Below are 20,562 nucleotides of genomic sequence, written 5' to 3'. Positions count from 1 at the left end.
TGTATGCATATTATAAATATATCTAAAATGTAGAGTATGTGAAATTACGGTTTATTTATAAAATTGCTAAAATTTCAGCTAGGCTGGGGGCCGGTCCCGTGGCCGAGTGGTTAAGTTCTCATGCTCCGCTTCAGCAGCCCAGGGTTTTGCCAATTCAGATCCTGGGCACGGACATGGCACCACTCATCAGGCCATGCTGAGGCAGTGTCCCACATGCCACAACCAGAAGGACCTACAAGCAGAATATACAACTATGTACTGGAGGTCTTTGGGGAGGAAAAAAAAAGCAGAGAGAGAAAAGAAGATTGGCAATAGACGTTAGCTCAGGGCCAATCTTCCTAACCAAAAAGAAATGATATAAAATTCTGGCAAACCAAATACAGCAATACATTAAAAAGATCATACACCATGATCAAGTGGGATTTATACCAGAGACACAGGGATGGTTCAACATCTGCAAGTCAATCAACGTGATACACTACATTAACAAAATGAGAAACAAAAACCATATGATCATCTCAATAGATGCAGAGAAAGCTTTCGATAAGATCCAACATCCATTTATGGTAAAAACTTTCAATAAAATGGGTATAGAAGGAAAGTACCTCAACATAATAAAGGCCATATATGACAAACCCACAGCCAACATCATACTCAATGGGCAAAAACTGAAAGCCATCCCTCTGAGAACAAGAACAAGACAAGGGTGTCCACTCTCACCATTCTTAGTCAACATAGTACTGGAGGTTTTGGCCAGAGCAGTTAGGCAGGAAAAATAAACAAAAGGAATCCAAATAGGCAATGAAGAAGTGAAACCTCGCTGTTTGCAGATGACATGATCTTATATACAGAAAACCCCAAAGAATCCATTGGAAAACTATTAGAAATAATCAACAGCTACAGCAAAGTTGCAGAGTATAAAATCAGCTTACATCAATCAGTAGCATTTCTATACTCTAACAACGAACTAACAGAAAAAGAACTCAAGAACACAATCCCATTCACAATCGCAACAAAAAGAATAAAATACCTTGGGGTAAATTTAACCAAGGAGGTGAAAGACCTATACAATGAAAACTATAAGACTTTCCTGAAAGAAATTGATGACGACATAAAGAGATGGAAAGACGTTCCATGCACATGGATTGGAAGTATAAACATAGTTAAAATGTCCATACTACCTAAAGCAATCTACAGATTCAACGCAATCCCAATCAGAATCCCAATGACATTCTTTACAGAAATAGAACAAAGAATCCTAAAATTCATACAGGGCAACAAAAGACCCCGAATCGCTAAAGCAATCCTGAGAAAGAAGAACAAAGCTGGAGGCATCACAATCCCTGACTTCAAAACATACTACAAAACTACAGTAATCAAAACAGCATGGTACTGGTACAAAAACAGATGCACAGATCAATGGAATAGAATTGAAAGCCCAGAAATAAAACCACACACCTATGTACAGCTAATCTTCGGCAAAGGAGCTGAGGGCATACAATGGAGAAAAGAAAGTCTTTTCAACAAATGGTGCTGGGAAAACTGGACAGTCACATGCAAAAGAATGAAAATTGACCATTCTTTTACACCACTCACAAAAATAAACTCAAAATGGATCAAAGGCCTAAAGATAAGACCTGAAACCATAAGCCTTCTAGAAGAAAATATAGGCAGTACACTCTTTGACATCAGTATCAAAAGGATCTTTTCGGACACCATGTCTTCTCAGACAAGGGAAACAATAGAAAGAATAAACAAATGGGACTTCATCAGACTAAAAACTTTCTTCAAGGCAAGGGAAAACAGGATCGAAACAAAAACCAACCCACCAACTGGGAAAAAATATTTGCAAGTCATATATCCGACAAAGGGTTAATCTCTATACTATATAAAGAACTCACACAACTCAACAACAAAAAATCAAACAACCTGATCAAAAAATGGGCAGGGGACATGAGCAGACATTTCTCCAAAGAAGATATACAGATGGCCAATGGACACATGAAAAGATTCTCATCATCACTAATCATCAGGGAAATGCAAATCAAAACTACACTAAGATATCAACTTACACACGTTAGAATGGAAAAAATATCCAAAACAAAAAGTGACAAATGTTGGAGAGGTTGTGGAGCAAAAGGAACCCTCACGCACTGCTGGTGGGAGTGCAAACTGGTGCAGATGCTATGGAAAACAGTATGGAGATTTCTCAAAAAATTAAAAATAGAAATACCCTATGACCCAGCCATCCCACTACTGGGTATCTATGCAAAGAACTTGAAATCAGCAATTCCAAAAGTCCCATGCATCCCTATGTTCATTGCAGCATTATTTACAATAACCAAGACGTGGAAGCAACATAAGTGCCCATAAACTGATGATTGGATAAAGAAGATATAGTATGTATATATATACAATAGAATACTGCTCGGCCATAAAAAAGGATAAAATCGTCCCATTCACAACAACATGGATGGACCTTGAGGGTATTGTGTTAAGTGAAACAAGCCAGATAGGGAAAGACAATCTCTGTATGAGTTCACTCATAGGTGGAAGTTAAACATGTAGACAAAAAGAACAGATTAGTGGTTACCAGGGGAAGGGGGGGCGGTGGGCACAAAGGGTGAAGTGGTGCACCTACAACATGCCTGATGAACAATAATGTACAACTGAAATTTCACAAGGCTGTAAACTATCATAATCTTAATAAAAAGTAAAAAAAGAAATGATATAATTAAAAATAAATAAATAAATAAAATAGCTTCTTTAAATAAATAAATAAATAGAATTTCAGCTAGGCTGACTCATGCTAAATAATATGTAAGGACTGCCTGAGCATTGAGAAAGGACTTGAAAAAGTTGATTATATCAAAATTACTTGTAAAAAAGTTAAGGTAGTAAATTTCAAAATCATCAAGTAAAGAAAATGGTTTTTTAAATGACTTGTTTTTAACTGAAGAAAGGTGAGGTTTTGAACCAACTTTTTTTTATGCCATGACATTGCGATTTCTCCGTGTTTGAAATCATTTCCTTACGGCGCTCTGCAGATGGCCTGGTGTGTTGCTGTTCGCTTTAATATTACCTTCCTCACCAACACCAGCCCACAAACTTGTCTCCTGAATCACACTTATTGAATTCCTAATGGGTAACAAGAAAGAATGTGGACTGAAGACATCCTAGACCTGGGGACTGTTATTAAAATGCTTTTAATGTCACCAACTTTTCAATTACTCATCGAAACAGAAAAGGAATCCACCAGGGGTTCACTTTGTACTTTAGATTTTACTCATCTATCTGTCCCAAATCTCAAATATCTGTACTTTTTAAAAAATACCTTTTTTCTCTAGCAACTAAATAGTTCATGCTCATGGAAAAATAGAAAAACCACCATAAACTAATGGCTGAGAAATTACTATGTTGAGCACATGCTGGCATCATATTATATCAGTGGGGGGTTTTTTCCAACTAATATAATTAGCATTTTCTCGTGTCATTAAATGGTCTCTAAAACATGATTTTAGTGACTGTAAACATTTACAATTCTCTTACTGTGGACATCTACATTAATTCCTATAATAATGCCATGAAAAACAATCTTGTTTGTTAACCATTAGCTGCATCTCTACATTTTTAAGGATGTATTTCTGGAAGCAACTTTAAAGATTCTTAATGTTCCTCTAAGCACAGGAATAAAGGAAAACCCATTTCATCCAGGCTTGTGCAGGGATGCTTCCACATATGGTTATTGAACACTTGAAACGTAGCTGGTGAGAATGAGGAACTGCATGTCAAATTCTATTTCCTTTCAATTAAGTTCAATAGAATATAAATAGCTACATGTGGCTAGTGGTGACCATTTTGGACAGCACAATGGAAAAAAACAGCATATATTGAGAGTGGCTGGAGTTTGCCAAGTAATATTTTTTAAAATTTTGCTTAAAGTACAAAATCCACATTCTCTGGCATTTGAAACCTTACTTTTTTTAGCTATAGCACCGCACCTCTCCTCTGCCCCTTATTTAGTTTAATGATATGCTTTGTTGAATGCCGGTGGACAAAGGCTATCCAACAACCTAGACAACTTCGACCTCTACAGAAGTTGTGGTGATTTTAATCACCACAAACGCTTTACAGATGCTTAAGCAATTACCTTTGATGAAGACCAGTCATGTTATTCAGATTTTCAGAAGTAGCTTGAGATGTAACAAAAATATGACATGATTCTGAACACCAGAGGGATTTGAAAGACAAATTACCCCAGAGTGTTGCTAAGTGTTTCTGGAAAGAGAAGCGCAAAATCAGCCCACTTTGTAGTTCTTAGTTCATATCTGAAAAAAGTTAAATGAAATTTTGGCTCATGTTTGGGAGGAAACTTGCCAAGTTACATCTTTTCAGGAAAAACTGTCTCTGAGCTATGATCTTACCTAATGCACGCTTATTTCAGTCCCATCACCAACTCCTTCACTGTTGATTCCGCCAACATCAGCAACAGCCTCAGAATCATCTTGCATTCATTCTCCATTTCAGATACTCTTCCTGCCTCCTATCGCTTTTGCCTTCAACAAGATGACTTCTACTCATCTTCAACACAAGTTAGTATCATTCATTGCACTCCTTGTTTGTTATTCAAAACACATCTTCTCCTCTACACTAGAAACTCCCTGAGGTTGGGGACCCTGGGTCACGTCGCCTTCATTGCTATAGTGCCTGATATATATATATATACATATGTATATGTTGTTGGTGCTCCATAAATATTTGATGAGTGCATGAATGAATTTAATCTTCACAACCACTATGTGAGGAACAGGTCTTTAACCCTCTTATGGACAAGGAAAGCGAGGCTCAGAGATAGTACAACTCTTGCTCCAGGTCTCACAGGTAAGAGGTAGGCGAAGTGGGATTTGAACCCAAGTCTCTGACTCTAAGTCTAGTGTTCTTTTCATTACATGAGAGCTGCCTTCTCACTCTCCTTCTCTAGGCCAGCATTGAACATTCATCTCCATTTTCCTAGCCTAAGAAATACGTGAGCAATGGAAGCAATTCCAGTAAGAACAGGGCTGCAATGAAAACAGCTGCTGCCACAGGAGAGAGAAATGCAAGAATGGAGCTCTCTCTAGAGCCAAATGCTCTTCTCATTCAGGGTGAATTACCACATCTCTCCAATTGGACAAAATAAGACCATGGATTGCAGCTCCCTTTCTTTGTAACAGATACCACAGCTCAATTTAACCACCTTAAAATAATCCACATGGAGTACGGTGAAACTTTCGCCGTTACCTTGTCCCATTACTGTCCTACAGAGCCTGCCTTAGTCAACCAAATTATGTAGCTCTTTATATAACAAAGTATTTCACCAAATTACAATGAGGATGGATTTTAGATACACCCTTTTCCTGCCATCTCTTTTTTCAGATGTAGGAAGTGAGGTTCAGAGAAGTGAGAAGATTTGCCCAAGCCACATAGCATTGGGGTGAGAACAAAGCGATCGTGCTTCTCTGTCCAGTGGCCTGTCCACTTTAGCAGTGATCTCCAGACACTAGGCTGCAGAAGGGTGCCCATCTCTGATATGGCACCTCTCAGTCCAGTGAAAAGAAAATACTGTCACTTCAGTGAGCTCTACATTATAATTACCACAATTTGTAGTTTGTTATGCATTTGTTTGTTTTGTACCTGTCTCTCTCTCTAAAATATTAGCTTCACATGTCAAGGAGCACGGCAGTCTTGTGACAGTTCTTCCATTCGCACCTGGCAAACTCCTACCAACCCTTGAAAATCCCTCAAAAGCATCCCTCCCTCAGGGAAGCCTTCACGGATCCATCTCACCAGCCAGAGCCAGGACTGCCTCCTTGCTCCTTCCAAAGTAACTTCTATTTGATGAACGGATGAGTCTTATGTGCTTTCTTCTTTCTTAAATTCTGAAGACTTATTCATAATACATGTTTTAGTTTGCTAGAGCTGCTGTAACAAAGTGCCACAAACTTGACAGCATAAAGGAACAGAAATTTATTCTCTCACAGTTCTGGAGGCTAGAATTCTAAAATCAAGGCGTTGGGAGGACCATGCTTCCACCGAAACCTCTAGGAGAGGATCCTTCCTGGCCTCTCCCAGCTTCCGGCAATCCTGGTCTTTCCCTGGCTGTGGCAGCACCCCTCTACTCTCTGCTTCCCTCTCACATGGCTGTATTCCGCGTGTGTCTGTTTCTCCTCTCCTCTTCTTCTAGGACACCAATCATACTCTCACTGTGCTCGAGTATGACCTCATCTTACTAACTACAACTGCAACTACTCTATTTCCAAATAAGGCCACATTCTGATGTAGCAGGGGTTGAACAATCTTTTGAGGAACACAATTCAGTCCATAACAATATACGTATATCTAAAAACGTATACTGAAGTGCACAGTTCTAACTCAAAATGAACTGAGCCATGTAAGCAATACCCAGATCAAGAAACAGAACATGACCAGCCCCCAAAGTCTTCTCATGCTCCCTTCCCATCACTTGCCCCTGCCATCACCCATAATCACTATCCTGCCCAACAAAATGGATTCATTTTTTCTTTTAGTCATAATTCATATACCATAAAATTCCTCTTTTAGAGTATAAAATTCAGTCATTTTTATATATTCACAAAGTTGTGTAACCATCACCACTATCTAATTGCAGAACATTTTCATTACCTCAAAAGAAAACCCATAGCCATTAGTATCATTCCCATTACCTCCTGGTTATCCCAGCCCCTGATAACCACTAATCTACTTTCTGTCTCCACTGATTTGCCTCTTCTGGACATTCATTTCATATCAATGCAATCATACAATACGTGCCTGGCTTCTTTCGCGTTGTATGATGTTTTCAAGGTTCCACCATGTTGTAGCATGTATCAGTACTACATTCCTTTTTATGACCAAATAATACTCTATTGCACGCATGTACCACATTTTGTTTATCCATTCTTCAGTTGACGGACATTTGAGTTATTTCCATTTTTTAGCTATTATGAATAATGCCACTATGAACATCCTTGTATAAGCTTTGCGTGGATATATGTTTTCAATTCTCTTGGGTATGTGCTTATGGGTTTTTGTACACTCATCGTCCTGCACGGTTCAAGGCCTATGGTAGATAAATGATTGATTGCAAGTTAGAAGCAACCCTAGCCTCTGAAAAGGCCAGCCTCTCCTACATCAGGGAATAATTTGGACGCTTGAGAGAATTATAGCTCTCCTGTGTTTGCTGCACATTGTCTCTTTACATTCATCCTTCCAGAGAGTTAATAATCATCTGCCTTTTCCACATCAGTGTTCATGCAGGAAGCAGCACGCTGCTCATGTGCTCAGAAAACGTCATCTGGAGTCACAATGAAAGGGCATGCACTTAAAATAACAAAATGAAGTATTTTGGAAACTGTTGATTTTGAAAAAAACCCAGCAGGAAACAAAGCATATACCTCTCCTCTTCCACTGGTGAGGACATCAAAGAAGTACAGTGTTCCCCTGGGCTCTGCTCTGTACACCTCACAACAATGATGTGGACAGAGTAATAGATGTGTGCTTCCAACTCTCTCTTTCTCTTTACTTTTTATAATGTTTCAAAAGAGTGGCTCCTTAGATGGATAGATAGATAGATAGACAGGCAGATAGATAGACTGATAGATTCTTTTGAATGGACATATAGTACACAAGATATAAAGAATAACAAAATGAATACATGTGTATCTACCAACTCAGCTTAAGAAACAGAATATTACCAAACCCACTGAAGTCTTCCCCCAATGAATCCACCTCCCTGAATTTTGCAATAAGAATTTTCATCATTTGACTGCATTTGTATGCATCGCTAACCAATACATTTAGTTTTGTACCTCTTTAACTTCATATGAATAGTATCCTATTGCCTGTATTCTTCTGCCACTTGCTTTTTTCACTCAACATCATGTTTGTAAGATTAATCCATATTGATACATTTTGCTTTGCTTTATTCACCTCCACTAATCCACTTTAAGTAAATGCTACAAATTATTTGTCCCTTATAATGTCAGGCCCTTGGATTGTTTGCATTTTTTGCTATTACAAACAATGTTGCTATGAACATTCTTATACATATCTCCAGAATATGCGTTTTTCTAAGCTGCACATGCATTCACACATACACCCAGGGATGGACTGCTGGGCCATGAGGTATTTTTATCTTTATAAGATAAGGGTAAATTATTTTCCAAAGTGGTTGTACCAAGTCCGTACCACGACTGTGTTAGGAGTTCCCATTGCATTATATCCTCACTAACTCTTGGCACTGTCACCTTCTTAGTTTGCCAGTATGATGGGTATAAAATAGTACCGGTATCAGTTAGCCATTGCTACATACTAACCACCCCAAAACTTAGTGTCTTAAAACAATAGCCATTTATAATTTCTCACTGGTCAAGTGTAGGTTGGTGGTTCTGCTGATCTGGGCCAGGCTCTACTGATCTCTCCTGGGCTTGCTCATGGCCTGCAGACAGCTGTCAGATCATCAGTGGGTTGGCTGGTCTAGGACGGCCTCATGATTCAGCTCTGTTCCATGGGTCTCTCTTCCTCCAGTAGGACAGTCCAGGTTTGTCCTCATGGCTAAGACAGAGGAGCAAGAGAAAGAACAGAACACTCAAGTGCTTGTACAAGCTCTGCTTGCAATGTTTGCTGGTGTCAGGTTGGACATGATCAAGTCCAGAATCAGTGAGGGAGGGCACTACCAAAGAGAGTGAACACAGGGAGGCGTGAAATCTTGGGGCCATTGGTACGCTCAACCCTCCTAAGGGATTTCAATTAGTATTTTCTTGATTAGTATTGAGGTTAAATATCTTTTCATATGTTTATTGACCATTTGTATTTCCTCTTCTGAAATGCCTCTTTGTGTCTTTTGTCCATTTTTATATGAAATTTTGTCATTTTTTATTCATTCAGAAGAGGTTATTACTACTATTATTATTAATCTAATGTTAACCCTTTGTCAGGTATATATGTGTCTCAATTATCTTCCTCCAGTTTCTAGCCTTATTTTTACTTTTTTCTTTACTATAATCAATGCATGATTCTTTTTCTTGTGTTTTTGGTTTATGTGTATGCTTTTTTATTTCTTGTTTATGAAATCTTTCTACATTCCAAATCATTAGGATTATTTCTTATATTCTCTTTTAACATTTTTTTACATTTTGCTTTTCACATTATGGTCTTTAATACACCAGAATTGATTTTTTCATCTGATATAAAATAGGGATCCAACTTTCACTTTTTCCCATATGGAAAAACACCATATCCTGGCGCCATTTATGAAACACACTCCCCTTTTCCCACTGATCTGACTTGCTACAATGGTCACATATCAAGTTTCCATCTTTGTTTTGTCTGTACCTGGGCCTTCTATTCTGTTCCACCAGTCTCTTTGTCAACTCCTGTGCCAGTACCATACTCTCTTATAATTGTAGCTTTTTTTTTTTAAAGATTTTTTTTCTCCCCAAATCCCTCCAGTACATAGTTGTGTATTTTCAGTTGTGGACCCTTCTACTTGTGGCATGTGGGATGCCGCCTCAGCATGGCCTGACGAGTGGTGCCATGTCTGCACCCAGGATCCGAACCCGTGAAAACCTGAGCCACTGAAGCAGAGCGCACGAACTTAACCACTCAGCCATCGGGCTGTCCTTAATTGTAGCTTTATAATAAGTTTTAATATTTATTATAGCAAGTTTCCACACTTTGTTCTTCTTCAGAAGTGTATTGACTATTCTTGGCAATTTGTTTTTTTGATTTAAGTTTTCAGGTCAGGTTGTCAAGATCCATGAAAAGCCTATTTGAATTTGGATTGGAATTGGAGTTTCCTATAGATCAAATTTGGGGAAATCTGAAATCTTTACCATATTATGCCTTCCTTTGCATTTATATCTCTACATTTATTTAGGGCTTCTTTTACATTTTTCAATAAATTTTTATAATTTTCTTTCTAAAGGTCTTGCCCAACTTTGTTAGATTTATTTCTAGTTACCTTAATTTTTTCTATGGCTATTGCAAACCCTTTTTTTTTTAAGTATGGTTTTTAACTGTTGCTGGTGTGTAGAAATATAACTGATTTTTATATTGTTCCTTGTGAGGTGTTTTGTGCTTTATTGTTTGTGTGCAGTCATATTATCCACAAGTGATTATTGTTTTATTTTTTCTTTTCCAATCCTTATAGCTTTTCTATTTTTGTCTTATTGCTCTGGCTACAACCTTTAATACAATATTGAATGACTAAAAGTAGTGATACTGGAATCTTTAATTTGATTCTGATTTCAAAAGGAATGCGTCTAACATTTCACTCGTATCTTTCTTCCTTTCTTCATTACATCACTGCTCCAATGGGTTGCCTCAGAACACTGAGAAGTTTGCAGCAGACTCAACTGTAAAATATTTCCTTCTATTTAACAATTTGCTTACTTCTGAGTGTGTTCACAATTGCAAAGCACAGTTATTTTCTAATCATCATTAATTATTTTCTAAATTTATTTGACATAATTCTCACTTCACCTAAGAGTTTAATGCTCTTTTTTCCCGTGGTACTGCCTCATCAATTATGTAACATGTCAAGGTTCAAATGTTTGCACAGCTCTTGCCTCTCAGACAATAAACTTTCTCAGTACACTTCCTTTTATCTATCGAGTTGAACATAATAACATGAAATCAGTGTTTTTCAAATATCTAAATTTTTAACTAAGGAACTTAATCAAAGACAGGAGGAAATGAATTAATATTTATTAATTGCCTTCTATATATGCTTTACATATTTCATATGTAATATATATATTTCTTATATATTATTTTGTATGTTATTATATTATAATATATATTAAAAATAGCCATTTTAATCCACACAGAACTAACCTCTTAAGGTAGGTATTGTTCCATACTGTACTGACTCTAAGATGCACTTTTGTTCGTATTTTAGGATCTCTGAATTCCAACATCTTCTAACCCACGTGATAAGAAAGCATATTATTATAGTTTAATTGGCTGCTGTTTTTCTTTCTTAATGGAGCCTAAACTAATGGTGTATCTTGTAACTAATGACATCTTTGATTCAATGAAATACAGTGTTTACCAATTTACAGATGAGAAAGCTTAGGCTCAAAACTTTTAGGTAATTTGCCCAAAGTACACAGCCAGCCAATGGTATGAACCCAAGTCTGTCTTACACCAAAATCCATGCTGTCTTTCAAAAGAGTAAACAAAGTATATGGCAATTAGCACATGCTCATTAATTGTTAGTTCCAACAATAATAATTGCCAACTACTTTGCTAATAGCACTGATACCTATTAGCCGGTCTAGTGATACACACTGTGTTTGATGAACATACATCTTTAATAAGAAGGTTTGTTTAATAACTTATATCAAATGAGGTGCAAATGCAGCACTTAAAACTTATTTACTCTCTTTATAAAATGTATTCATTGCTAAATATATCCTATGTACTGGACATTTTTCTGGGAACTGTAGACTATCATAGCTATGGGCAAGATGGACAAAGTTCTTGCTATCTTGGAGCTGACAGTCAAACTGATTAAATAATTCTGGAAACATTTCTTGAAAATCAAGAAAATTTAACTAAGAACTGTGAGACACTTGGTCAGTTGTATAAGCTGAGGCAACTCAAACAGAATAGTCTATATTCAGAAGACACTGGTTTACAACTGACCCGCCCAAACCTGAGCATGAGAATGGATAGGACATTTGTCAGGACCATCCAGTTCAGATATTGGCTAGCAAGAACAATACCTGAGCTACTTATTTTAGTTAGGACAAAACACATACCATGAAATAAGAGTTACGTACAGTTTACTAAGCCCTAATTTAAGTATATGTCAACATAATATCTTGGTTTGGATTTCCCTAGACACAGACTCTAAGACAACTGGTTTAATCGGGAGCTCATCCCGGGAAACACTGATACGGAAGTGAGACAGGAAGCCAATAAGTGGTATGTTTCCAAGCAAGTGTCTCCTGTGTGTAACTGGCGCTCAGTCCTGCCGGGGACTTTGGGAGACAGTGAAGAGCATATCCAAGGTGCCTGCTGAGAGACAAGGGTTCTGGGTTACGTATCCACCATCTCCCATTGGCCACTGGTTGGAGCCCGTTGGGCAATGTGTGTCGAGGGTGGTGATGGGGGTTGGCGGTGATAGTGGTTAATTCTCCAGCACCTCTGGATGCCCAAGAAAGCCCTTAGGGCTTAGACAAAGAGTTGCAAGTTCTGGCAGTTGAAAGTCTGGTAAGAAATAAGTGCTCCCAAGGGGATATGAGTGGAGCTACATATACATTCACCATAACTAATGTAATGTTCAGTTCTGACATTAATTCCAAATTTTCCATATTAAGGAATAGAAGAAACCTTTCACCATATGTAGTGGAAGGCTCGTCTTTTTCCCCTTTAAACAACTTGGTGCTACATCATTTGATGACCCCTGTTCGGGTTCCGTTGCCATTCAGGCGCCAGCTTGTTTGTCTTGGAGTGGTAATATTGTATCAGGGCTTGTAATGTGATTGTGTAGAATTTCTCTCCATCCGCAGTTTTTCATCGTCTTCGCTGACAGTGACTAAGGAGGGTTGTTTCCATCCAATGAACGCTCGCCCAGCTACCATTGTGCCCACAGTCAGTTTACTGCGGTTGCGCTTGCGGTGGCAGCAAGAGCAAAGTTATTGCACCTACCCGGACTTAGAGGAAGGAGAGAGCAGCTTTGGAATTGGAGGGGATTTGGAACTGGCTCCTTCTTCTTTGAGGAAGTGACTGGCTCTCTGACTCTTCTACTCGGCACTAATAACCATCCATCCTCCCCAGCTATAGAACCAGAGAGGTTTTTCCTGTTTACCTGTTTCAGGTTATCAGGTTATGATATAACATAAGATTCTGAGGGCAGACTGCCATCCAACTCCATTGGATGAAACTCTGGATCTCCACACCTCCTTGTGCCTCATTTTCCCTATCTGTAGAACGGGGGACATGATCATATCTCACTCACGGAGCTGTTCCGGGAATTGAATGAATTAATACTGTACAGCATTTAGAAAACTGCCTGGCACATAGTTAGCACTCAATAAATATTAGCCACTTTTCAAGTTGGCCCTGATTAGAGCTCATACTTTCTTTTGATGTCAGGATTTTTCGAGCCTGCCATTTAGCAACTAGAGAGTAAGTACAATATTTCTTTTATGCTGTCACTTTAAGCAAAGCAAGAAGTTAAAGGAAATAACTTATTTGCCTGTCACAGGTCATAACTAATTCAGCACTGAAATTGTTCTGAATTGGAAAAGAACGATTATCTTGTAAACCACCATCCTACTTCTCACTCCTTACTTATTTTAACAGGAAACCTGCAAAGTGAACTGACACAGTCCTGACTTGCCCCTTCCCTCCTTTAATGAGTCACTTAACTTAAATTACCTAGTAGTTCACATGAGGGAAGGAACGACTGCAAAAATCTGGCGGGCTTCCAAATGCCCGGTAACGTAGTCGAGATAAAAATATAGCTGTTTATGTATGATGACATTATTGGGGTCACAAAGCTTTCCTAAGATATGCTCTCGCTAGGAAATGGCTCTGTTCTCCACTCCATCTACTGGTTTGCCTCTTGCCAGGGCTTCGCTACTTTGAGCCCTTGTAAAGGGGCATTACAGTCATTGCCTTTCGAGTTGACTTCTGTCCATTAGCTCATTTTATCCTCACAACCATCTGGTAGTTTTGTACTCATCTGACAGACCTGTCCACGGTTAGGCTTAAGACTGTATAGTACGTTATTTTCAGTCCTAAAAATGAAACCCACTTTGAGGGCCATTTGGACTAGAACCATGAAGTTATCTTTTCCTTAATCTATTTTTCTGCCCGGAGACCAAACCAAACCAAACCACAAGAATAATAACAGTGAAAACACAAAACAAAACAAAGACTCTTCAAGTGTGTACCTAATTTCAGGCAGATGTGTCCAAGAAGCCGCCTTCTCCTTTATGACTTCTTACAAGATCATCTAGGAACTTGAGAGAGTTTGCTTTCCAAGGGTATTTGTTCTGGAGGAGTGGAAGGAAAGTAAAGATAGGCAGACGTGCTTCCCCTGGAGGGTCCCAGAGTGTCAGGCCTCATCAGAATAGGTTCTGCAGAAATAGGGGTTCATTCTAAGTGTTAGGGTGCCAAGACAGTCAGGGTGAAAGGAGAGACAAAAACGTGAACTTTGGAGTCAGGCCACAGGCAAGTGTTTACCTTCTCCGTGCTTCAATTTCCTTATCTATAAAATTGAGGCCTATAGTACTGTGAGTACTTCCCTTTTAGGATAGTCATGAGGATTAGGTACAATAAGGCAACTTGAAAGTAAGCAAAGCTTTCTTAACTAGTACTCACAAAGAATTAGCCGTGAAAGAAAAGATTGATACGTTAGACTCCATTAAAATCAAGAAATTTTATTAACATGAGATGGGATTAACAAGGTGGAAAGGAAAGCGTGGCAGATTATATTTTCCAGAAACGTCTGATAATATATTAGTATATTATTAGTAATATAATAATATTTCCCACCTCACTTGCTCATTCAGAACCCTGCCACTGTCACATCAAGGTTTACATCCCTGGTTTATATCCCTCGCATGAACCTAGGTGGACCTTTGTGGCTGTTTTGACTGTTATGAGATGGCAGAAGCAATGCTATGGGACTTCCAAGGCTAGATGATAAAAAATCATATAGTTTCCACCTCTTTGGGGACATTCACCTTTGGGACCCAGTCACCATACTGTAAGGAAATAGAAGCCATATGAAGAAGCCCTCATGGAGAGGAACCGAGGCCTCCACATCAACCTGCCAGCCACGTGAGTGAGCCGTCTCGGGAGCAAATGTTCCTGCCCGAAGTTGGGCTGCCCCAGCTGATACCGTGTGGAGCAGAGAAAAGCCTTCTCTGTTGAGCCTTGCCCAAATTGCTGATGCAAAAGCAAAATAAGCAAGTGTTGTCATTTTAAACTACAAAGTTTTAGGGTAGCTTGTTATACATCCATAAATAACCAGAAAATTCTGGAGCGTGGAAGTGAGCTCCTGCCTTAACAAAACCTAAAGTATATGACAGTGGCTTTTGAGCAAGGATTTGGGCAGAAGCTGGATGGGCCTTGAAGCTGTTACAGAAGTCAAAGGGCCTTGAGTATGCTGTTGGTGAGAGCTTAAAATGATGGAGGAAAATGTTCTGGAAAGCTGGGGGAAAAGGAAGCCTATGATGTGGTGAAGGAAAGTTTGACAACACTGTAACCTGTGATTACATGCAAAATAGAAAACGTACTTAATGAAGTAGGTGATACAGCTGAGGAAATTTCCAGGCAGACTGTGGTAGACGCCCCCTGGCTGCTTCTCACTGCCTGTAGTAAAATGGGTGCGGCGAGAGATAAACTAAATAAGGAGAGAAATAAACTTAATTGTAAAGGACCTGGGACTTATTGGGTTCAAAAATGAAACTGCTTCCCGTTCCCAGCCTCTCCGATGGCAAACAATGCTAAAATCAAGTAATGGCTTCAGGCGGAGATCAAATCCAGGGCATGATTACAAAAACATAGTCTAAAGATGAAACTGAGGATGGGCCAGTAAAAGGCTTTGCTTTGTGAAGACCTTCTAGTTGTGTTCCGTAGATCCTTTCAAACTGACAAGTGGCTCTTAATGGAGAGGATCTTTAAGGCTTCTCAGAATCTTAGCTCATTTGCAAAGAGTTCAGCTTTCAGGGAGCCTGGTCTTACAGCAGACTTACCGAGAGCCCACGACAGGAAAGGGCTTGCCTCAAAATGACTTGGAGGTACAGTTTGGCATAATGTTTGGATTCTAAATTGACTCATACTAAATCCATAAAGTTTTTTAAAGGAATTATAACAACTCGGACTAAAATGGGCCAAGACAGTACACAATGAAAAGAGATTTGGGGACTTTTAAAGGTCTATGGACAGGAAGAAGGCTAAGAAAACTTCTCAGCTCCAAATACAGGCTACATTTACTGAAAGAATAAAGGTAATCCAGAGGGTGGAACCAAGAGCCTGGAGGTTGGAACTAAAAGCCACAAAGATTCATTCCCAGGAAGTAAGACTGAGCCCTGCATGTGCCCAGCTAGATTTCAGACCAGTGCCTCCCATTTCCCCCCATTTTGAACAGGAGTACCTATTGCAACTGGCCTATGACTGTTCCATTATTGCACGTTGGGGATGTGTGGGGCAGATAACTTTAGTTCATAGGTCTCCAGAAGCGGGAATGGTATTCAAGGAGCTGTACTGGATGAACCGTATCCACATCTGGGCCTGAGTTAGATGATGAGCTCTTGGACCTCAAGCCTCAGATATTGTCATAATGAGAATGGACATTGGGGGATCTTTGGGAAGGATGTAAGTGTAGGGGAGGAAGACATTTCCTCTACCCACTGTGGGTTCTTCTGACTGGAGAATGAATTAAATTCACATGAGACAAAATAACAGGAGAAAATTAATCAAGCTTTATAACATGTATACATGGGAGAGGCTCAGGCAAGCTGAGCAACTCGCCAAAATGACTGAAGCCCCCACCTTAAATATCGTCTTCAGCTAACAACAAAAGAGGATATTGGTGGTGGGGGGAGTCAGTTACAGGAGGTTACCAGACAAGCACAATAAACAAATGCAGATTTAAGTCCTTGTCTTCCCCATTGATTAAGAGTTTCTAGAGATAAGGTCATCCCCCCTTCTTCCTGGTACAGAGAGGGAGACAGCTTTACAGATAGAGATTTCCTTTACAATGTAAATGTCTCTTAACAAAGGGTAAGTAAATTCCACTTTTCAGTTGCTTTCCTGTCTGCAGTGTATTAAAAGTAACCAGCCCCAAACAATTCTCATGCCAAAGAGACATATCTTGGGGTGGCCAATTCCAGGCCCCCGCATAAGTATATTGTTTATATGAGAAGAATGTGAATTACAGCCAGAGGGTGTGCTGTGGTAGATTATATTTTTCAAAAATGGCCATGATGGTTTTGGTCCCACATGCTCGTCCAAATAATTGCTATTCCTCCATCAAGAGGTGGAGTCTGTGTTTTCTCTCTTAAAACTGGGTGGGCCTTTGTGACTGCCTTAATTAATATTGAATGGTTGAAGTGATGCTATGTGGTTTCTGAGGCTAGACCATAAAAGGTGGTTCAACTTCTACCTGGGTCATTCTCTTGGGACGTGTGACTTTTGGAACCCTGAGCCGCCATTTAGGAAGTCCAGCTACCCCAAAGCCCTATAATAAAGTCACCACGAGACAAGACTACATCAAGTTATAGAGAGATGCCTGAGGAGCTCCAGCTCTTCCAGTCTCTAGCTGTTTGAGCCCAGGCATCAGACATGTGAATGATGGAGATTTCAGATAATTCCAGTCCTGGTCACCATCTGAATGCAACCTCACAAAGCCCCAAAGTGAGAACTGCCTAGCTGAGCCTAGTAAATCCCCAGAATCATGAGAGAAAATATTAAAATGATTGTTGTTGTTCTGAGCCACCAAATTTTGGGATAATTTGCTATGTATTAGTAGATAATTCACACAGAAAACCATAATTTCTACAAATCAGTAAGAAAAAGAAAACAGTTTTAAAAATGGGCAAAAAGACATTTCATGAAAAAAGATTTCCAAATGGCAAATAAGTATATTAAAAAGTGCTTAACATCATTAGTCATTGAGAAAATACAAGTTAAAACTACAAGATAACACCACACATGCACCAGAATGGCTGGAATTAAACTCTAACTATATCAAGTGTTGGTGATGATGTGGAGAGAATGGAACTATCTCAGAAACTGCTAGTAAGTGTGCAAACAGGTATAACCATTTTGGAAAACTATTTCACAGTTTCTAATAACATATACTAAATGTACACCTATCTCATGAGCCAGTAATTCCACTCTGAGGTATATACACAAAAGACATCCACCAAAAAATAACATGTGATAACGGTCATAACTTTACTTAGAATAGCCTGAAACTCAACTCAAATGTGTTATCAAAAGGACCATGGAAAAATAAATTGTGATATAGTTATACAATGGAAAACTACACAGCAATAAAAAAAGAATGAATTACCACTACATGCAGCAACACAGATGACTCTCAAACACATATTGTATGATTCCATTTATATAAAGTTTTCAAGAACAGGCAAAATTAAACTCTGGTGATAGAGATCAGAATGATGTTGATCATGGGGGAAGTAAAGGTATTGTCTGGGTCACGGAAATGAAGGAGTGAGTCTTACTGGGTGTTGGAAATATGCTGTATCATGATCTGGGTGGTGGTTACACAGTGCATACATATATAAAAATTCATTGGGATTTACGCTATACAATAAAGATTTATACACCTTACTACATGTTATACCTCAATAAAAATTTTTTATGCATATAAATCACATAGCATAGCACCTCGCCTATAGTATATGTTCAGTAAATGTTTGATATCATGAACCCAGCTGTTCCTTCTAATAATCAATTAGTACCGAAGGGTGGAGAAGGACACAGTGGGGCACAGTGGAGGCCCTGAGAGTTTGAGGAGTTCTCTGAGTTGTCAAAGGTGACTGGAAGAAGAATGTGGAAGAAGCCACCTGAACATTTTGTCTTCTCAGGTCTGGGTTTGATAGAGCTTCAAGCAAATGCATCTTATTTCAAGTGAACTACCAGCAGTAGAGGTCCCAGGAAGGGTAAACATAAAATAGAATTCTGTTTAGCACCCTGGAGCTGGGACTGAGGTGATAAAAAGACCATACTAAATGCAGTATTTGTTAGTCCAGTGCCTTCTCCAGGGTTACACTTCCTCAGAAAACAAACACCATCACACGAGATGGTGCATTTTACAGGGAACGTGACCAATTAACTGCCTGGATAGATAATCTGCAAATAAAATTGACTAGAGAAAGTCTCAAATACAGAAGGACTGGTTTGACTAAGAGTTTCTTTGTCATAGTTCAGAAGGAAGCTATAATTATCAAAGCAGCTGTTAACAATGTAAAGGACCTCATGGCCACATGGACCAGAGGAAATTTACCAGTTTATGGAGTGAGGACAGGGTGAGCGTACCTGACATTTGCCAACTGCCAATTTCTATAGGAAATGTTCATCGTTTAACCCATATGTTTGGCCTTCCCAGTGAAGTACCCTCACTAAAGCTCTCATGTCCTCAACATGATGATCAATAACTACACAACTATAAGCTTACTTCTCCCTGGCAAACCCTAGTTCCCTAATTTTTCAGACAAGAACGATTTATCAAAAGATTATAATGTTAAAAGAACTTGACAAGAAGAACAAGAAATATTCATGGAGATAACTTTTACCCCTCCAAATAGGCTTTCTCTGTTCATCCTTGAAACCTCTATTTGCTCATTTCTCATATTCAAACCATCACTGAGTCCTCAAAATACCTGGCATCCACCTTCTTTTCTCCATATCCATCCCCATAGCCTGAGTTTCCTTCATTTCTCACCTGGATTACTCCAGTGGTCTGATCTGGTTCCATACTCATGTCTCAGCCTCACCTACCTCTACCCTACACTACCACAGAGTGATCTTTTGAAAACACAAACCTGATCACTTTACCACTTTTCTCCTCCACAAAAGCACTTCAATGACTTCCCATTGCTTCGAGGATGAATACCAAGTCCTTAACTTGGCTAGAAGGCCCTGCATGATTTGACCCTGGCCCATCTCTCCAGCTTCATCTTGGACAATACCCTACTCACCCCTGCCCAGCCACCAACCACACTCAGGTCACACCTTGTTCTCTCTTACCACAGGGCCTTTGAACATGCAATTGCCACTGTCTTTACCTCTCTCTTCACCTAATCAAATTCCATCCTTTCTTCAGGTTTCATTTTAATCATCACTTATCAGGGAAGGCTTCCCTAACCTCTTAGCACTCAATACAGTAAAAATTTTTACACTTATTTGTATGATTATTTGATTAATGGCCAACCCAATAGAGTAGACAGCAACCCCCTTGGGGACAGAGATGACATAGTTTTTTGCTCATCATTGTATCACCAATGCCTGGCTTAGTGGCTGGCACATGAAGGTGCTCAATAAATATTTGTTGAATGAGTAAATGCATGAAATACTGAATGACGTTTCAAGGTAGCACAGTCAACAGTGAGCGGCTGCCAGATTTTGGGCTTCTCTGATGCTATGTTGAAAGTGAACCTGCCTCCAGGAATTGAGGAAGATACATGATTTCTGACTCATGACCCAAAAAGCAGTGACTGTGTCCGTATTCTGAGAAGCTCTAACTGAAACTAATGAAGCAGCTCATCCAGTAAAGGAGTGCCCCATGAGAAAGGAGAGTATGACAGGATGCAAAGGGTGTCACATAGTAAAAATAATCCTCTAATGACACATTGTGCTGCTCTTCATCCTAGTGAGAGAGAGGCTCATCCTGAATGGAGATATAACCAGCTGCCATTTTCCTAACTTAGCATCTGACTCTGTTTATTGTAATGGTCACAGAGTCAGGACGCTCATATACATACCCAATGAGCAATTCCCAGTGTCTAAAATGGA

Source organism: Equus asinus, chromosome 3 (assembly GCF_041296235.1).
Source record: "Equus asinus isolate D_3611 breed Donkey chromosome 3, EquAss-T2T_v2, whole genome shotgun sequence".
Lineage (NCBI taxonomy): Eukaryota > Metazoa > Chordata > Mammalia > Perissodactyla > Equidae > Equus > Equus asinus.
This window is presented reverse-complemented; position numbering follows the sequence as displayed.